This window comes from Haemorhous mexicanus, chromosome 11 (assembly GCF_027477595.1).
Source record: "Haemorhous mexicanus isolate bHaeMex1 chromosome 11, bHaeMex1.pri, whole genome shotgun sequence".
Lineage (NCBI taxonomy): Eukaryota > Metazoa > Chordata > Aves > Passeriformes > Fringillidae > Haemorhous > Haemorhous mexicanus.
In genome coordinates, this window is record NC_082351.1 from 6153087 (window position 1) to 6170262 (window position 17176).

A 17176-nucleotide genomic window follows, 5' to 3' on the forward strand; every position below is an offset into this window, starting at 1 on the left:
GAGGACCTCCTGAGTTCCTGGCTGAGTGCCACCCAAACGGGGAATGGTGCCTTGGCTGTGGAATCAGGAGGGCTGAGCTCCCTTTCCAGGTTTGACAGCATGTAAAAGCTTTTTTCTTTTTTTTTTTCCTTTTTTTTTCCCTTTTCACAGAAAAAAAGCACCAGAGACTGTTGGGTGTGTAGCATCCTACACTGCTATTTAATGAGGATCACAAATAAATACAAATCTCTGAACAGTTACTCCAAATACTTCATTTTCTACAACACCACCAAAACTGTGGCCTGGCTTCCAGTTATTATCCACTAAGTAACTCCATTATAATTTGATTTATTTAAAAAGCCCAATTTATTGCCTAAAGACCAAAAGGAAAAAAGGAAAAATGTTTTTAATTTCACAGAAATGTCTCTAGAAAATCCCTCAACTAAACCCAGTGCTTAATAAACCCATTAAAAAGGCCAAGTGACAACTTCTGACCCACCATTGTGTCACACAAAGAAAAACTTAATTGAAGGCAGCATTGATTTCCTGCTGCCCACAGAACAGTCTAAATATTGTCCTTCATAAGCAGAATAAAATCTGAGTGCTTAGGCAGAATAAATACTAAAGACACAATTAAAAGTTAATAATCTTTTCTAAAGAAATGAAATCTGGGGCAACACATTGCTTGAAATACTGGCAGTGACAATATGCACAAACAAGGAAATGTTTTATTTTATTTTGTTCTAATTTTCTGCCATTTCAGTCACTCAAAGCTACTGATGTGGATAATCCCATGCTCACTCAGCAAAAATTGGCCCAGAAATCTATGAAATTCCATGAAGCTAACCTAGAGCATTAACCACTTTATTAAAACATCCATTTTCATTTGAGAGCCATCATTTTCTGTTTAATAAGATTCAATGGAATGAAAAGGATTGAAATCACTATCAAGACATGGAAATGTAACTGGTTTTTCACCTTTGCCAGTGCTACTAGCAAAAGTAGCAAAAGTGAACCTAATGTCACTTGCTAGTCTCACTTTTGCAAGGGTTACTCATTGGCCATAAATACACAAAAATGTGTTCAGCCAGAGCAGAGGTCACACACTGTCCTGTTTTTATTGTTGCCAGAAGCAGATATCTGGGGAAAGATTACTGCCACAAATCCCAACTTGAATCCATGCAGTTAAACTGCATCCCAGCAGAAATGGTTGGAGCACAGTGCCATGGGACTGCTCCCCACAGGTGGATCCTCTTCCCATTGTCCCCACAGGAAGCCTGGCCATCCCAGCACCTCCCCTGCCCTGCCACGCGCCCTGCCTGGGGTCACAACGGGCCAAGGACACCTGGAGGAGCAGCCAGAGATAGAAACCAGCAAATGTCTGCAAGCACCCCTTTGTGGGTGGAGGGATGTGTCCCCTTTGAGCACAGCAAACCCAAATGAGTTCCACCACCAGTCTCCCTCAGTCAGAACAATCCCAGGGAGCAAAATTAGGAATCCACTGGGGCCACATCACCACTACACCCTCAGCAGATCAATTCCAGGGCAGCACAAGCAGGGAACTGGCTCAGAATCCATTGCAGCGACCTCCTCTGAAATGTAGGTCACAAACCCTTATAAATTTGTTTCCTGCAGCCTCAAAACTCCACAGGCACTAACTGTGGCATTCACATTCTCTGAACAGAGACACAATTCTCTCTCCCAGGATTTCTCCTGGAGAAGCTCAGAGAGAAGAAGAGACAACAATCCTTACCTCTGTTCACTGCTCCTGCTGTTTGGCACATGTGGAATGTGTTATGGAGATTGTTCACCCGAAGTGGTTTGGTTATTGGACACCAGAGAGGGTTGGTTTGTTTCCCTGGCCAGCTGGGCCAAAGCTGTGTCCTGGCTGTCTCAGACACGGGTTTTTCTTTAGTATTCTTCAGGGTGTAATTTAGTGTGGTATTAGTGTAATATAGAATAGCTCAATAAAGCTTTTGTTCAGCCTCCTGAATCATGGAGTCAGAGCACATTATTCCCTGCATTGGGGCTGTCCTGAATCGATACAAACACACACTCTGCTGGTTTGTTCTTTTTTTCCCCTGTAGCCTCTCCCTCAAATTCCACCAATGAAAGCACTGAGCGAGCAACAGTCATTAATTGTGTCATTATACAGAATTGTAGAATAACTAAATTAAGTTTAGATTCATCTCTCCCCATACTGCCAGCTCTTAGGGTGGGAATTCCACAAGCACAGCTACTTGTGGAGGGTGTGGGACCACAAGCCCCAGGAAGGAATTTGGGGTGGCACTGAGGAAAACTTCAGACTGTGTGGCTGAATGAGCACGAGCCCAGCTCTGGGGCTGCCAGGGCAGAGATGATAACTCAGGGTGGCCCAGCTGCCTCTGCCTCAGAGTTAATTGCTGGTGAATGGCGGCTGGAATTTGCTTGGCACCAAACCAAGAGCTTGGAACCCACCCAGGATTACGTGCCAAGAATCTCTGAGATTTCTCCAGCAAGCTCAGAGCAACAATTTGTCCGACCAACCTCTGATTTTAAGAACTAATTTCTTTTTTAAAGAGGCGTTTGGGATTTATGGTTTCTCTCAGTTACAAGGCACTGAGAGTCTCCCTGGCAGTTTAGGGAATTTATGGAGCCACTGACAGCACCCAGGCAGAAAAGTCAGAATGAGCCCCCCAAGTGATTTTTATAAATAAATACAGGGAGGGATCAAAAAAGACAAAGCAATAAAGCAAATTTGGTTTTTAGACCTTCAGGCACAAGCTTGTGTTCTCTGCCCAGATTTGTCTGGGTGAAGTTAATTAAGAAAACAAACAAAGTACTGCTGATGTCCTGAGCTGTTTTAAAGGCTTATTGGAAGAGTTCAAGGAGTGGTTTAGGGGTGGTTCCACCCCAGAACCATCCCTGGTGTGGTGTCTGTCCCTCAGAACCACTCCTTGCATGTTCCCCCTCCATGGGAAGGACCTTTGGCTTCTCTCTGGTCCCTCCAACCCACAGCACTCCCTACACAGAGTGGAAAAAGACAAAAAGGAACCGTGGGTTGGTTTGTTTCTTGCCCTTTCTCACTTGCTGCCAGCTCATTTAGTGTTGCCCTCTTCAGCTCTGTGTTTTGGAAACATGCATTTATCCCTTCCTTTTCCTTGCCCATAGAACTGAAGTAAAAATTTAAGCCAGACATTAAATTTAAAGAACAAGCAAACAAACAAAAACCCAAAGCAAGCAAATAAACAAACAAAAATAGCAAAAACAAGACAACAAAAACCCAAACCAGAAACTAAAAACCAAAACAAATCCCAACAAACCACCTAAACTACTTAAAAACTGAACAATTTAACAATCTGCAGGTAAGTGGAGTTCTGGAAATACAAAAATGCATTTACCAGAACATACCTGTACTGAAAATCACTGTCTGCTCAGTGTCTAAATGCACAAGAAAGTCAATCAAGCCCTGTTTTATTTAATTTCTGCCTGATTCACTCAAGCTGAGGCATCTCTGCTCTGGCTCTTGGGCATCCCAAGGGCTCCACAGGACCAGGGCAAAGAGGAATTCCTGGGATTAATGGTTTATAGAACCAAACCACACTTTTCCCTCCCCTGTCCAACACAATGACCCTGAACCACCTCAGCTGCTTTGTTGCCAAGATCAAATTACCAAACAGACAATTTAAATTTGGAATCCCTCCTCCTCTGGCACGTTTCCAACCAGTAACTCATCGAGGGCTGCTTCTCCCCAGTTGATTTTCTGGTGCTGCCATCATTCCCCACCTCTGTGCTCCCCTTCATGGCTGGATAAACAAATTCCCTGAGCCCCCAGGCTGGGAAAGTACCAGGAGCCTTTTGTGAGCATCCCCCAGAGCGCCCATGTTGTTGTATTATTTCACCCAGAGGGATTTGGAGCATTTTAAAAGCCTGAGTTGTTTTTGGAGTGGCAGGAGCTGTGTACCCAAGTGGTGAATTTTAGTAAACAAGCCACTCAACATTCACTGCAATTCTGCTGTCAGCCTGGGCCTTTTTCAAGAGAGCTGGGCAGTGGCAAACCCTGCATTTATGCCACAGACCTGGCAGAAACATAAAGTAAAACTGAGATTAGGACAAAAAAAAAGTGCTAGGATAAAAAATGCCATTTAGAAACCATATTCAGGACCTTACATCTTGCCATTTGGCCTGCTAAATGTACTGACATTGATCAAATGTTTAATTTTGCAGAAAAACGAACCTTCAATTTAATTTTATTTGCAAATTTGTATGAAACATAAAAGTATTTGGCCAAAAAACTGGAAGGTTATTTGAGAAGCCAAATGTTGTTGCTCCATTTTTTTAAGTTAAGCATTTGCTTCTTAATTCCTAAACAAGATTTTGTTTCAAAATGTAGTAATAAGTAAAAACAAAGAATTCAAATGTTTAAAAATAAAAATACTTTTTAAAGCTCTGGTCTGTGTGAAATGTCTTCTGTTCATTCTGCCAAAATATCAGTGTGCAAACAGAACCTGAGTGCAGAATCACCAGGAACAGGATCCCATTTCCCATTTTCAGGGCTTCAGCTGCACTTTTTGATTCAAGTATTCTCTGGAATTGACCAAAAACAAGTGAGAAATCAGTGAACCCTTAGCCCAAACTGCAGCAATATCTGCAGATTTCCTGCCAAATTTATAACACATTTTCTCAATGCATTTCATTCCCTCTCTGCTTGCAACACCCCAAAATTTTCTTCCCTTTTCCTTATTTTTTCCTTATTTACAGACAATTTTACAATTATTGCAATTTTACCATTTTTCCTTAATTGCAGCAGCTCTGTGGGGTTGGCCCTGGTTGGAAAAAGCCCATTTTATTATTTTGTTTATATCTGTTCCCCAGTGGCATCAGAAGCTGTTCCTGCAGCCAGGATTCTGGGGAGAATTCTGGGAAAAACTCACTTTACTCAGCCTCAGTTTTAAAGCAGCTGCCTATAAAAATCTACATGGAAAAATCAGTTTGCATGTGGAAACTGAGACTGTGCACACAGCTAAGGAAGGTTTTCCTTAAAATATTCATGATCTCTAAAGGAATTCCTGTATTAAAAAATTTTCTGGGATTTAATGCTAACACATGAAAATTTATCTCTTTAAAGACTCCTCTCAGAGGAGAGACCATGAAGTCACAGAATGCTCCACAGCCAAATGGGAAATTAGGAAAATGCTGATTTCCCAGGCTGCCATTGACCCTCCCAGGCACTTTGGTGACACCACATCCCTGTGACTCTGTGGCTGTGGGTTTCATCCAGCACAAGGGAGAAACAGCACTGCAGTGGGAGGTAAAGAATAAATTTGGGGCAACAACCCAACAAATAATTCAACACCTAAGCCAACCCTACACCCACACAGTTACTTGATCCATGAGGAAGAGTGCAGTAAATCCCATTTTTAAGAAGAAATGTCCCAGAGATTCCAGTGGATACCAGGACCTTGGCAGGGAGTGCTGAGGGAAGCCCCTTTCCAGCCCCACAGCCACCCCAGAGCAGGCTCCTCTCCCAGGGCAGCTTTGGGGTGCACACTCCACTTTTCAGCAGGTTTGCCCAGACCTTTTTTGACTGGCTTATTTTGAGAGTTCAGCTGTTATTCCAGTTCCAGGGTGGAAATAAAGAGAGTTTCAGAAATGCCAGGGGGATCAGAGAGCATTTTGTTGTACAGGTTGTGAAAGAATAATCTTTAGGAGCACACAACTTTGTAAAGAGCAAATTCCAGATTTTCTGCAAGCAGCACATCATCCCACCAGTGCAGCAATCTTATCTTTTCCTTTTTTCTCTCATTCCTCTGGAATAGTGGGATTAAGAATCCTACTAGCAATTCTTAAAATAGCTCTGTATCTCCAGTGCCTCTGTTTATATGGTATCACAAACCCACTTGCATCACAGAAATAACGTGGAATATTCATTTGCTTCACTTCCTGACCCCCCCATTGTGTGCAAGCTCCCTGATATTATTTCCTCATTAATATCCTTCTGTCACTTAGCATTTTATTTTACCAATTCTGAATTTCATCTGAAATATGGACTTTTAACAACAGCTTTTCTCTGCTAGAATCCTGGACTTCTAAAGTAGCTGACAGGGTGAAGTCACTGGTATTATTTGTAATCCTTTAAATGTTCAAATGTATGCAAAAAGGCCCTCTAAGTTTCTCTTGTATTTCTTTCCAGGTTCCACCATGAAAGCAGTGGGAAATCTCTGGCTGTCATGCCCATGCTCTGAGTTAATGTGTGGATCCTGTCTCCCTCCAGTGGCAGCTGCACCAGCCATAAAATCTGATATTAAATTGCAATTAAAGCCTCTCTGACTCTGAGATGATGCCTCCCCACTGCCAAGCTTGCTAAGGGGTTGCAGGGACAGCTGGAGGAGCTTCCATGTGGCCCAGAAATGCCAGAGAAATCCCAAAATGAGCCCATGCTTCCAACAAGTCCCTTGCCACTGCCCAAACCTGCTCAGCTGGCTGCTGCTTGAGCGGAACACAGGGAGAAACCATGGGGAGAAGGAGGCAAATCGTTTGTTCAGGGCTTGAAACAACACCCCAGAGCCATGGCTGGAGTTCAGAAAGCACATTTGGCACACCAAATTCACAGGCACCACGTGATGCTGGTGAATAAACCAGAGTTGTCTGGTGAGCCCTGAAAAAGTGACTGATATGCACTGACACACCCCAAAATTTTTTGTATGGAATTTAGACTGAGCTTTTCCCACAGAATACTGAAATTAACCCAAAACCTTTCCACTTCAATGCACACAAAACTTTTGCACTTAAGCATTCCTAAAACATTTGCCCAACATAGAACCCATGTGGTGAGCAAACACCCCAGGCAGCACAGGGAGTTGTTTTCTGCCCCAGGAGAAACCCCTGGGTGTCTCCCTCCCATCCTTTTGGGATGTGTGTTCCCAAGCAGATTCCTGCAGAGGATGGGATGCAGCTGCCTTGGAGCAGGGAAAATGCAATGTGCTCCCAGGCTGGCCCTTCGTTTGGGGAAATTCCTTCCCTTGGTTTGGGGAAATGGGGAATCCACCCCAGGAGGGATTTCTGCCCTTGCTCAACACCTCTGCCCTTTCACTGCATTTGGGAGTTGCTGCTCTCTTTACTCTTTAAAACCTCATAATCCGTAGTGCAAAATCTGCAGGACATATTAAATGGAATAATTCCTCATTGGGGAGGTTATAAATTGTAGGAACAATATCTCTAAGCATCACATTGGGCTGTATCCTTGAATTTAATTCCTCACAATTTCAAACCTCAGTAATTTGCAATGATGGTGCAAACAGCAGACCTGGAGAAGAATTAATTCTTTTCCCAGTTTAAATTTGAAAATTTAAAGTTTCACTTTGGGTAGGGGATTCCTGCCTAACAGCACCACAAGAACCTCACCTCCAGCAGCAAGGCTTTCCCCTTTCACTGAGAGAAGACTTTGAAATTTAGATTATTGCTTGTTCAAAGGGGGTAAAGGGGGAGCTGCAGTTATACAGATCATTTTGGCTGAGGATTTTCATCCTTGCAGCCTTTGAATGGATTTCTGACTTTCACTCTTGTTTTAGTTTACTGCAACTCACACCTGGTTCAGACTGTGGATACCTGCTGAGGGAAACAATCCAGAGAATGGCAAGAATGTGGAGGAAAAAGAATAAATTCCACCCCCTTAGCAGAACTGCACAAGTGTGAGAGGAGCTGGACATCCTCCTCTCATTGCTGCTATTTTTTCCAGTTAATGTCTTCTTTTTTTTTTCCCAAATGCTGCCCAAACTCTTATAAAAGCCAAAACTGCAGTAAATCACTGAGGGGTTTTCTAACTTATTGGTGCCAAAATTCTGGCAAGGTTCAGGATGTTTGACCTGTCTCTGAAGCATTTTTCCAAGCACTATCCTTAAAAACTCACCAACCACTACTGAAGATATCCCATGGAGCAGTTTCTCATTCCACTGCAAGTATTTCCCTTAGGGAATCATGGAATTATCAGGGTTGGAAAAGACCTCTAAGGTTGTTACCTGTCACATTTCAAAAACCAAAAAAAGCATCCAAAAATTCTCCAGCAATCAGGGATAATTTCATTGCCAACAGCTGAAAACCCCAAGGTTTCCATTGAAAGGATCAGCAGCTTTAAATGCAGGACAGGTTCTGAAATCCACTGCTCAGCAACCTGGGTTTTCTGAGCATGAAAGCACCCCCAAAAGGAAAACCAAATTTCTTTTACAACCTTTTTCCTTTTTGAGAAAGCAGAGCCCTAACGTTTATGTTTGAATGCAGCAGTTTGCTCCACTCCCAGAGGCAGAAAAGAGGATTTTCCTCTGCCTTGCAAAAAGGCTTCCCTGGCCTCGAGGTGGCGACAGGATTGTGGATTCCAGGGCTGCAAATCCTAAAATTGAGTCAATCTCCTCATTTCTTCTTCCTGGAGCAACTCAGCCCCCCCTAAATCTTGGAAATGGAAAGTTAAGGGAAGAGAAATCCTCAAATGCTTTTGCAGTTTGGGTTTTCAGATCAGGATTTAAGGAAATATCACCTCCACACTGATCCAGTATTCCCAAATTTCTCTCATCTGTATGTATATTTGAATTAGACTGATTGGAAAGCAATTGTTTGCAGTTTTGGTGAGCAGCACCTTTCTAAAAGAATACTGATATTTATTTGCAGAAACAGATTAACATCACGTTAAGGAGGGGAAAAACCACCACAATAAACTCATGCTAATACAAAAATGAAGGAAATGTAATGAAAAATTACAATTTCCAGGGGGAAAATGAACAATGTGCATTTATTTTACAGTGACTGTCTAGCAGAAAAAAAGTGTTTTCTCTGAAAGAGAAGTCCTAAAATTCTCTTTTTCTCTGCAACTACACATGAAAACAGCCTAAATGCCACAGAGGGAAAAGCATTTTTTTGATCCAGAGGGCAATGGAAGGAAGAGAGGGATCTCAGCAGGATCAAAACTACCCAGAGTGAGTGGGTTGTCAGGTTAAGCTGATGCTCATTGCCCTGCAATCATGTTTTGGTGCTCATTTTCAAGAAGGCAAATCCAGAGGGCTTCAAGCCAGCCAGCCAAGTCTCAACTCCAAGGAAATTGATGGGCAAAGTCCTTCTGGGAGCCCTCTCCCAGTCATCACCTGCCTAAAAGTGAATTCTCCTGGCTGAGCTACCAAAGAATTGCAGAAATATTTCTGCCACCATACATTTTATTGCCATTTTTTTTTCTTCCCCACTGCAAATAAAACACCTGAGAAACCTAAAACCGATTTACCTCTCATGGCTCTGATTTTTCCTGTACCTGATTCATCTGGCTGTGTTCCTCAAGCTCAACATTCACGTGAGAGTTGATCAGAGATGAGCTACAACCTGTGTTCTTCCCCCAGAGAAAGGGAAATTTCTCCAAGATTTTGGAAATCAGCTGTCCTGTGCAATTGTGGCTGTGCTGATAGATGCCCTCATGAATATGTTCATTAAAACAATCCACAACTTTAAAATTAAAAAAAAAAAAACAAAACAAAACAAAGAAAAAGCAACTTGGCCAATTTTTAGCATACACACAATGAAGAAGAAAGCTTTATTCTTATTTTCCTCCCCTTTTTAATAACCCACTGTTACAGCAGGGGTTAAATTGATGTGATTTTCCATACAATTATCCACCCTGGTGCTTCCTGACCCACCAAACTGCTACATCTGCCCCTCCCTAAACTTCTTCCAGGCACAAATGTTTGCAAAATCCCCTTACAAAGAGCCAAATGTCTTGCCCAGAAGGGCTCAGTGAGCAGCACACACAATGACAGTCACCCCAAATCTGTGCAGGGACAAGCAGAACCATGCTCTGAGTCAGCCCTGCACACCAACCCCAGAACAATCCCATTAACTTGCTGAAGCAGGGCTTTTGTGTGAGTTATAACTCAGCAAAGATCCCTCATTTCAGTTAACCTCCCAGATTAGGGCAGAGGAATAGATTTCAAGCCAATTTGGGCATGAAGATTATTGAGACCTTTTTGCTGATGAAGGGAAACACTTCTGAGGCTTAAACAGAGCTCCAGACTGTTGCAGCTTCCATTGATGCATCACCAAGTGATTGGGTGAGCTGTACACATGACAAAAAATGGCATTTTCAGAGCCAGAGGGCTGGGTCTGCTGGAAACACAGAACATAACAATGAAATGGAGACCAAAGCCCTTGGAAGCTGAGGGGAGCTGCAGAGATGAATAGCTGCTCACAAAGCTTTAACCCACCATGGAATGCAAATTGCACAAAGACAAAAGAGTCCAGAACTTCAGACTGGAGGGAGCCTTGAAGAGAAATTTCATTTATTTAATGCCCAGTAAGCATAGCTGGCTGTGGGGCTCAAATACCTCTCTCCTCATGCAAACCCAGCATCCTCCCTGAAATGTTATTGGAACAGGCCTGCAGCTGAAGGGGAAAACAAATTCTGCTGGTCAACATGATTGATGCTCTGGCATTGGGGAGTGAATCCACTGAAATGAGTAAACATGGAAACTGGGAGCACCAATCTCCAGGTAGGGTCAGCTGTGCTCCTTGGCAAAAAGCTCCAGAACCAACTGGCAAGAGGTTTAGGGAGTGGGGGAGCTTCTCCTGGATCTGTGGGTTTGACCATGGAATTCTGCATTTCCAGAAAATGGAGAATGCCTCTAAATGCATCTTATTGCCATTCAAAGGTGCACTAAAGCTGCACCAAAAGCTATTTTTAAAATAAAACTAGTTGTGCCAAATTCGAGTTTTAAGTCTGAAGAACTAAGCTTCCTCTGTTTCCTGAGAATTGACTAAAGATCTCACCCATCAGCCTGAAAGCTTTCTTCAAGTATTGAATTAATCATTCTCAACAACCTGTTGCACTTTTGGTGGAATGACAGTTTTTTCCAACACAAAAGTAATTCTCTAAAACCAATGAATATTACATTTTAATTTCAATTACCTGCATTGGTGTTTGCCATCTCTGTCGTGGCATTTTTTCCTACTAAAAGATGTTTAAAATCCAACTGAAGATCAAAAACTTGTCAGGGAAAATCTCCCTGAGCCTGAGGAGGAACTGGCTCCTTAAAGCACTCCCAAAAGGAATTCCAGCCCCACGTGTGAGGGACAGACAGACAGACACAGCCCACGTGTGAGGGACAGACAGACAGACACAGCCCACGTGTGAGGGACAGACAGACAGACAGCCCATGTGTGAGGGACAGACAGACAGACAGACAGACACAGCCCACGTGTGAGGGACAGACAGACAGCCAGACACAGCCCACGTGTGAGGGACAGACAGACACAGCCCACGTGTGAGGGACAGACAGACAGACACAGCCCACGTGGGAGGGACAGACAGACAGACAGCCCATGTGTGAGGGACAGACAGACAGACACAGCCCACGTGTGAGGGACAGACAGACAGACACAGCCCACGTGTGAGGGACAGACAGACAGACACAGCCCACGTGTGAGGGACAGACAGACAGACAGACACAGCCCACGTGTGAGGGACAGACAGACAGACACAGCCCATGTGTGAGGGACAGACAGACAGACACAGCCCACGTGTCAGGGACAGACAGACAGACACAGCCCACGTGTGAGGGACAGACAGACACAGCCCACGTGTGAGGGACAGACAGACAGACACAGCCCACGTGTGAGGGACAGACAGACAGACACAGCCCACGTGTGAGGGACAGACAGACAGACAGACACAGCCCACGTGTGAGGGACAGACAGACAGACAGACACAGCCCCCGTGTGAGGGACAGACAGACAGACACAGCCCACGTGTGAGGGACAGACAGACACAGCCCCCGTGTGAGGGACAGACAGACACAGCCCATGTGTGAGGGACAGACAGACAGACACAGCCCCCGTGTCAGGGACAGACAGACACAGCCCATGTGTGAAGGACAGACAGACACAGCCCATGTGTGAGGGACAGACAGACAGACACAGCCCACGTGTGAAGGACAGACAGACACAGCCCATGTGTGAGGGACAGACAGACAGACACAGCCCACGTGTCAGGGACAGACAGACACAGCCCACGTGTGAGGGACAGACAGACAGACACAGCCCACGTGGGAGGGACAGACAGACAGACACAGCCCACGTGTAAGGGACAGACAGACAGACACAGCCCACGTGTGAGGGACAGACAGACAGACACAGCCCACGTGTCAGGGACAGACAGACACAGCCCACGTGTGAGGGACAGACAGACAGACACAGCCCACGTGTGAGGGACAGACAGACAGACACAGCCCACGTGTGAGGGACAGACAGACAGACACAGCCCACGTGTGAGGGACAGACAGACACAGCCCATGTGTGAGGGACAGACAGACAGACACAGCCCACGTGTCAGGGACAGACAGACACAGCCCACGTGTGAGGGACAGACAGACAGACACAGCCCACGTGTGAGGGACAGACAGACAGACACAGCCCACGTGGGAGGGACAGACAGACAGACACAGCCCACGTGGGAGGGACAGACAGACAGACAGACACAGCCCATGTGTGAGGGACAGACAGACACAGCCCACGTGTGAGGGACAGACAGACAGACACAGCCCACGTGGGAGGGACAGACAGACAGACAGCCCATGTGTGAGGGACAGACAGACAGACAGACACAGCCCACGTGTGAGGGACAGACAGACAGACACAGCCCACGTGTGAGGGACAGACAGACACAGCCCATGTGTGAGGGACAGACAGACAGACACAGCCCACGTGTGAGGGACAGACAGACACAGCCCACGTGTGAGGGACAGACAGACACAGCCCATGTGTGAGGGACAGACAGACACAGCCCACGTGTGAGGGACAGACAGACACAGCCCATGTGTGAGGGACAGACAGACACAGCCCACGTGTGAGGGACAGACAGACAGACACAGCCCACGTGTGAGGGACAGACAGACAGACACAGCCCACGTGTAAGGGACAGACAGACAGACACAGCCCACGTGTGAGGGACAGACAGACACAGCCCACGTGTGAGGGACAGACAGACAGACACAGCCCACGTGTGAGGGACAGACAGACAGACACAGCCCACGTGGGAGGGACAGACAGACAGACACAGCCCACGTGTGAGGGACAGACAGACAGACACAGCCCACGTGTGAGGGACAGACAGACAGACACAGCCCACGTGTGAGGGACAGACAGACACAGCCCATGTGTGAGGGACAGACAGACACAGCCCACGTGTGAGGGACAGACAGACACAGCCCATGTGTGAGGGACAGACAGACACAGCCCACGTGTGAGGGACAGACAGACAGACACAGCCCACGTGTGAGGGACAGACAGACAGACACAGCCCACGTGTAAGGGACAGACAGACAGACACAGCCCACGTGTAAGGGACAGACAGACACAGCCCATGTGTGAGGGACAGACAGACAGACACAGCCCACGTGTGAGGGACAGACAGACAGACACAGCCCACGTGTGAGGGACAGACAGACAGACACAGCCCACGTGTCAGGGACAGACAGACACAGCCCACGTGTCAGGGACAGACAGACACAGCCCACGTGTCAGGGACAGACAGACAGACACAGCCCACGTGTGAGGGACAGACAGACACAGCCCACGTGTGAGGGACAGACAGACAGACAGACACAGCCCACGTGTGAGGGACAGACAGACAGACACAGCCCACGTGGGAGGGACAGACAGACAGACACAGCCCACGTGGGAGGGACAAACAGACAGACAGACACAGCCCACGTGTGAGGGACAGACAGACACAGCCCATGTGTGAGGGACAGACAGACACAGCCCACGTGTGAGGGACAGACAGACACAGCCCATGTGTGAGGGACAGACAGACAGACAGACACAGCCCATGTGTGAGGGACAGACAGACAGACACAGCCCACGTGTGAGGGACAGACAGACACAGCCCACGTGTGAGGGACAGACAGACAGACAGACACAGCCCATGTGTGAGGGACAGACAGACACAGCCCATGTGTGAGGGACAGACAGACAGACAGACACAGCCCACGTGTGAGGGACAGACAGACACAGCCCACGTGTGAGGGATAGACAGACAGACACAGCCCACGTGTAAGGGACAGACAGACACAGCCCACGTGTGAGGGACAGACAGACACAGCCCACGTGTGAGGGACAGACAGACAGACACAGCCCACGTGTCTCCAGCCCTCAGTGCTGCCCAGGCTGCTCCCACCAACCCAAGGGCTCTGCAAATTGTCATGGCAACACGAATTTCTTTACAAGTGGCACCAGGGGAGTAAATAAGCACATGAATCCTCCCTGGAGCTGCCAATCATGTCCCTGGAGCTGGCAATCATGTCCCTTAAGCTGGCAATCATGTCCCTGGAGCTGGCAATCATGTCCCTTAAGCTGGCGTGCCCTCCCTCAATGACAAACACGAGCAAGGGTGTCAGTGGCACGTGGGAAATCCACAGGCAGGGCAAAATCCTGTTAGGAGCCTCTAGAAAAGGCCTGGGCAAGGGAAGGGAGCAGCTCTGGAGCAGCAGCACTGAGCCCTGCTCCTGCAGAGAGCTCAGCTCTACTGGCACAGCTGGGATTGTTCACCTGCACAGGAGAAGCTTTGGGGTGACTGAATTGTGGCCTTGCAGGAAAGATGGAGAGGGAATTTTTACAAGGGATGGAGGGACAGGACAAGAGGAAATGGTTTCACATAGAGGGCAGGGTTGGATGGGATATTGGGAAGGAAATCCTGCCTGAGAGGGAGGTGAGCCCTGGCACAGGGTGTCCAGAGCAGCTGTGGCTGCCCCACCCCTGGAAGTGTCCAAGGTCAGGTTGTGATGCCTCAGGGTTTGGCTTTTCTATTTTCACATTCTGTGCTGCTTCAGTGTGTGGGTCTGGGCTTCACATCAGGGGATGGTGAGCTCTGCACAGAGCAGGGAGACAAAACAATTCCTGCTCCAGCTGGGCACCAAGGACAGATGATCCAAATCTCAGCCCAGGAGCACAAACCCCGTGGGCTGGAGAGAGAAAAACAAGCAGGGTGGGAGTGCCTGGGCTAAAGCTGGGCTGGGACAATGAACTGCAAGGTGCAAATGGAGCAGAACTGATCCCAGGGAGAGACCCCGTGTCCATTTTGGGGCCATTTTGGGTCATCTTGGGTGCAGCCCTGGCTGGGCTCTGGTGCTGCCCCAGGTGGATCCATGGAGGAGATCCTTGGAATCAATCCCTGCTTTATTCTTTAGCTCTGCCCAGCCTCTGCTCTAGGGCAGCCCTCACAAGACATCAGTTCAGGGATTTTTTTCTGCTATGGGAAGAAAAGCCAGAAGGGGAATCTGGATCCATTGAGTGTGAAACCAATGAGTTTTAAAACACAAATGCTCAGGAACCATGGGAAGGAAAACATCAATTTTGGATGTGCACCCTTGGCAGGAGGACATCAGTTGGACACTGGGGCTTGGGGCACCCCAGGACAGTGGAAGGCGTCCCTGCCCTGGCAGGGGTGGCACTGGGGGATGATCCCAAGCACTCCATGCCCACACAGACACTGCCCAGGCTGTGACACAGGATCAGGGCACCAGAGCTCTGCTGGGGAAGGCAGGGGGCACCTGCAGCTCCAGCCCCACACCCAAACACCAGCTCCAGCTGGGCAGAACAAAGCAATGCCCTAACAAACACAGCACACAATTCCCTGCCCTGCCTAGAAGGGCTTTGGGCTCCTGGGGCTCAGCTGGGCCCAGGCTGGACTCTGGATTCACTGCAGGCTGAGCCTGTTGGGAGGTGCTAACAGATCTCTGGAGTGTGCCAGGGAATCCTGCCCTTCCCTGTGTGCCAGGGCTCACTTCTCTGCTGACCTGGGGCCACCCCTGCTGCAGGTGCAGGTGGAATCCTGCAGCCAGCACCGACAGCACTCCCACAGCCCTTCCACTTCCCACCCCTGCTGACACACAGCACACACATTGTCAGGTCCAAAAGGCACCACAGGATCAATTTTTCATCTAAAATTTTCAATCTTTTAAAATAATCTTTTTCTTTCTTTTTTTTTTTTGTTTAGTTTTTTCTTTTTGTTTGGTTTTTAATGGTTTTTTGTTGTTGGTTTTTGTTTGTTTGGTTGGTTTTTGTTTGTTTGTTTGTTTGGGTTTTTTCTGTAGAAATATTACTTGTTGAAAGAAAACATTACAGATATTTTAGATGCCCCAAGGAAATTACCCAAAGAAGCCCCTCTATTGTCTTTTATTTTATTTTTTATTTAAAAAAACTGCATGTCTAAAGTAAGCAGAGATTTAAAAAAAATTATGCTGCCACATCTTCAGTAAGCAGATTAAAAAAATTCATTTTGACAAATATTCCCAAATTCCTTTCTGTCTGCTTCTCAGGATCCATTTAATAATGCAATAGCCTCAGGAGAAACACTGTGTAATGTCTTTTCCAGTGCCAGAGCAGATCAGTACAGTGCTGTCTGCAACCTGTCAGGTTCTACAGAGATTGTGTCACTTTCCCCTTTCAATATCACACACATGATGGACAATAACTGTTCTATTGTAATCCTCTGTCACTGGAAATTTTTTTAAAAAAGGACAAACTTAATCCATTATTTCCATGTTCTGCTCTACATTAGAAACAACAAAACAGGCAGATTTCCTGGTTTGAGCACTTTGTTCCTCCTCAGTTGCATATTCTGCTATAAAGACAGCAATCATCTGAATGAATAATTCCTCTGTTAATTCTGCCTGAGATTTAGGTTTGGAATGAGCAAAGAACCAAAAAATGGCAAAATCCCAGCTAAATTTGTTCCCCCTGAGCTGGTGGCAACGCTCCTGTCCCTCAGTGGCAGAAGCAGCAACTGCAGCTGGCTCTGCAAATCCTCATTTATCAGCCAAAGTCCTTTCCAATTTAAGAACTGACCTGTTCCAACACACAGCATGGCCTTACAGCCCCATGCCCAATGCCACAGCTCCAGTGAGGGACTGGGTAAGTTTTGGTTATTTCGTTCTTTGCCAGCCATTTTTTCCTCCTCATTTTAAATCACAAGTTGCATTTAACAGAGGGCAGTCAGCAGAGACATCCATGTGATGGCACTGAAGGCCTGGCACCTGAATATCTGCAATATTTCCTCGCATTTCCTTCCTTCCCTGCACTGCTGTGCAGCACCCACTGCTTCCTGCACACCCCACCTGCCTGGAACCTTCTACCTGAGCAAACCCTGGGACCTGACAGAGGCAGATTCCTTCCCAGGTGGTGCTGGGAGCAT

General features: G+C 46.8%; 1 protein-coding gene across 1 annotated transcript in view; it reads right to left on the reverse strand.

Annotated features, from left to right (window-relative positions):
• The window catches only part of SLC6A11 (solute carrier family 6 member 11), a 105313-nt gene that overhangs the window by 33879 nt on the left and 54258 nt on the right, over positions 1 to 17176 (reverse strand). The window lies entirely within an intron of this gene.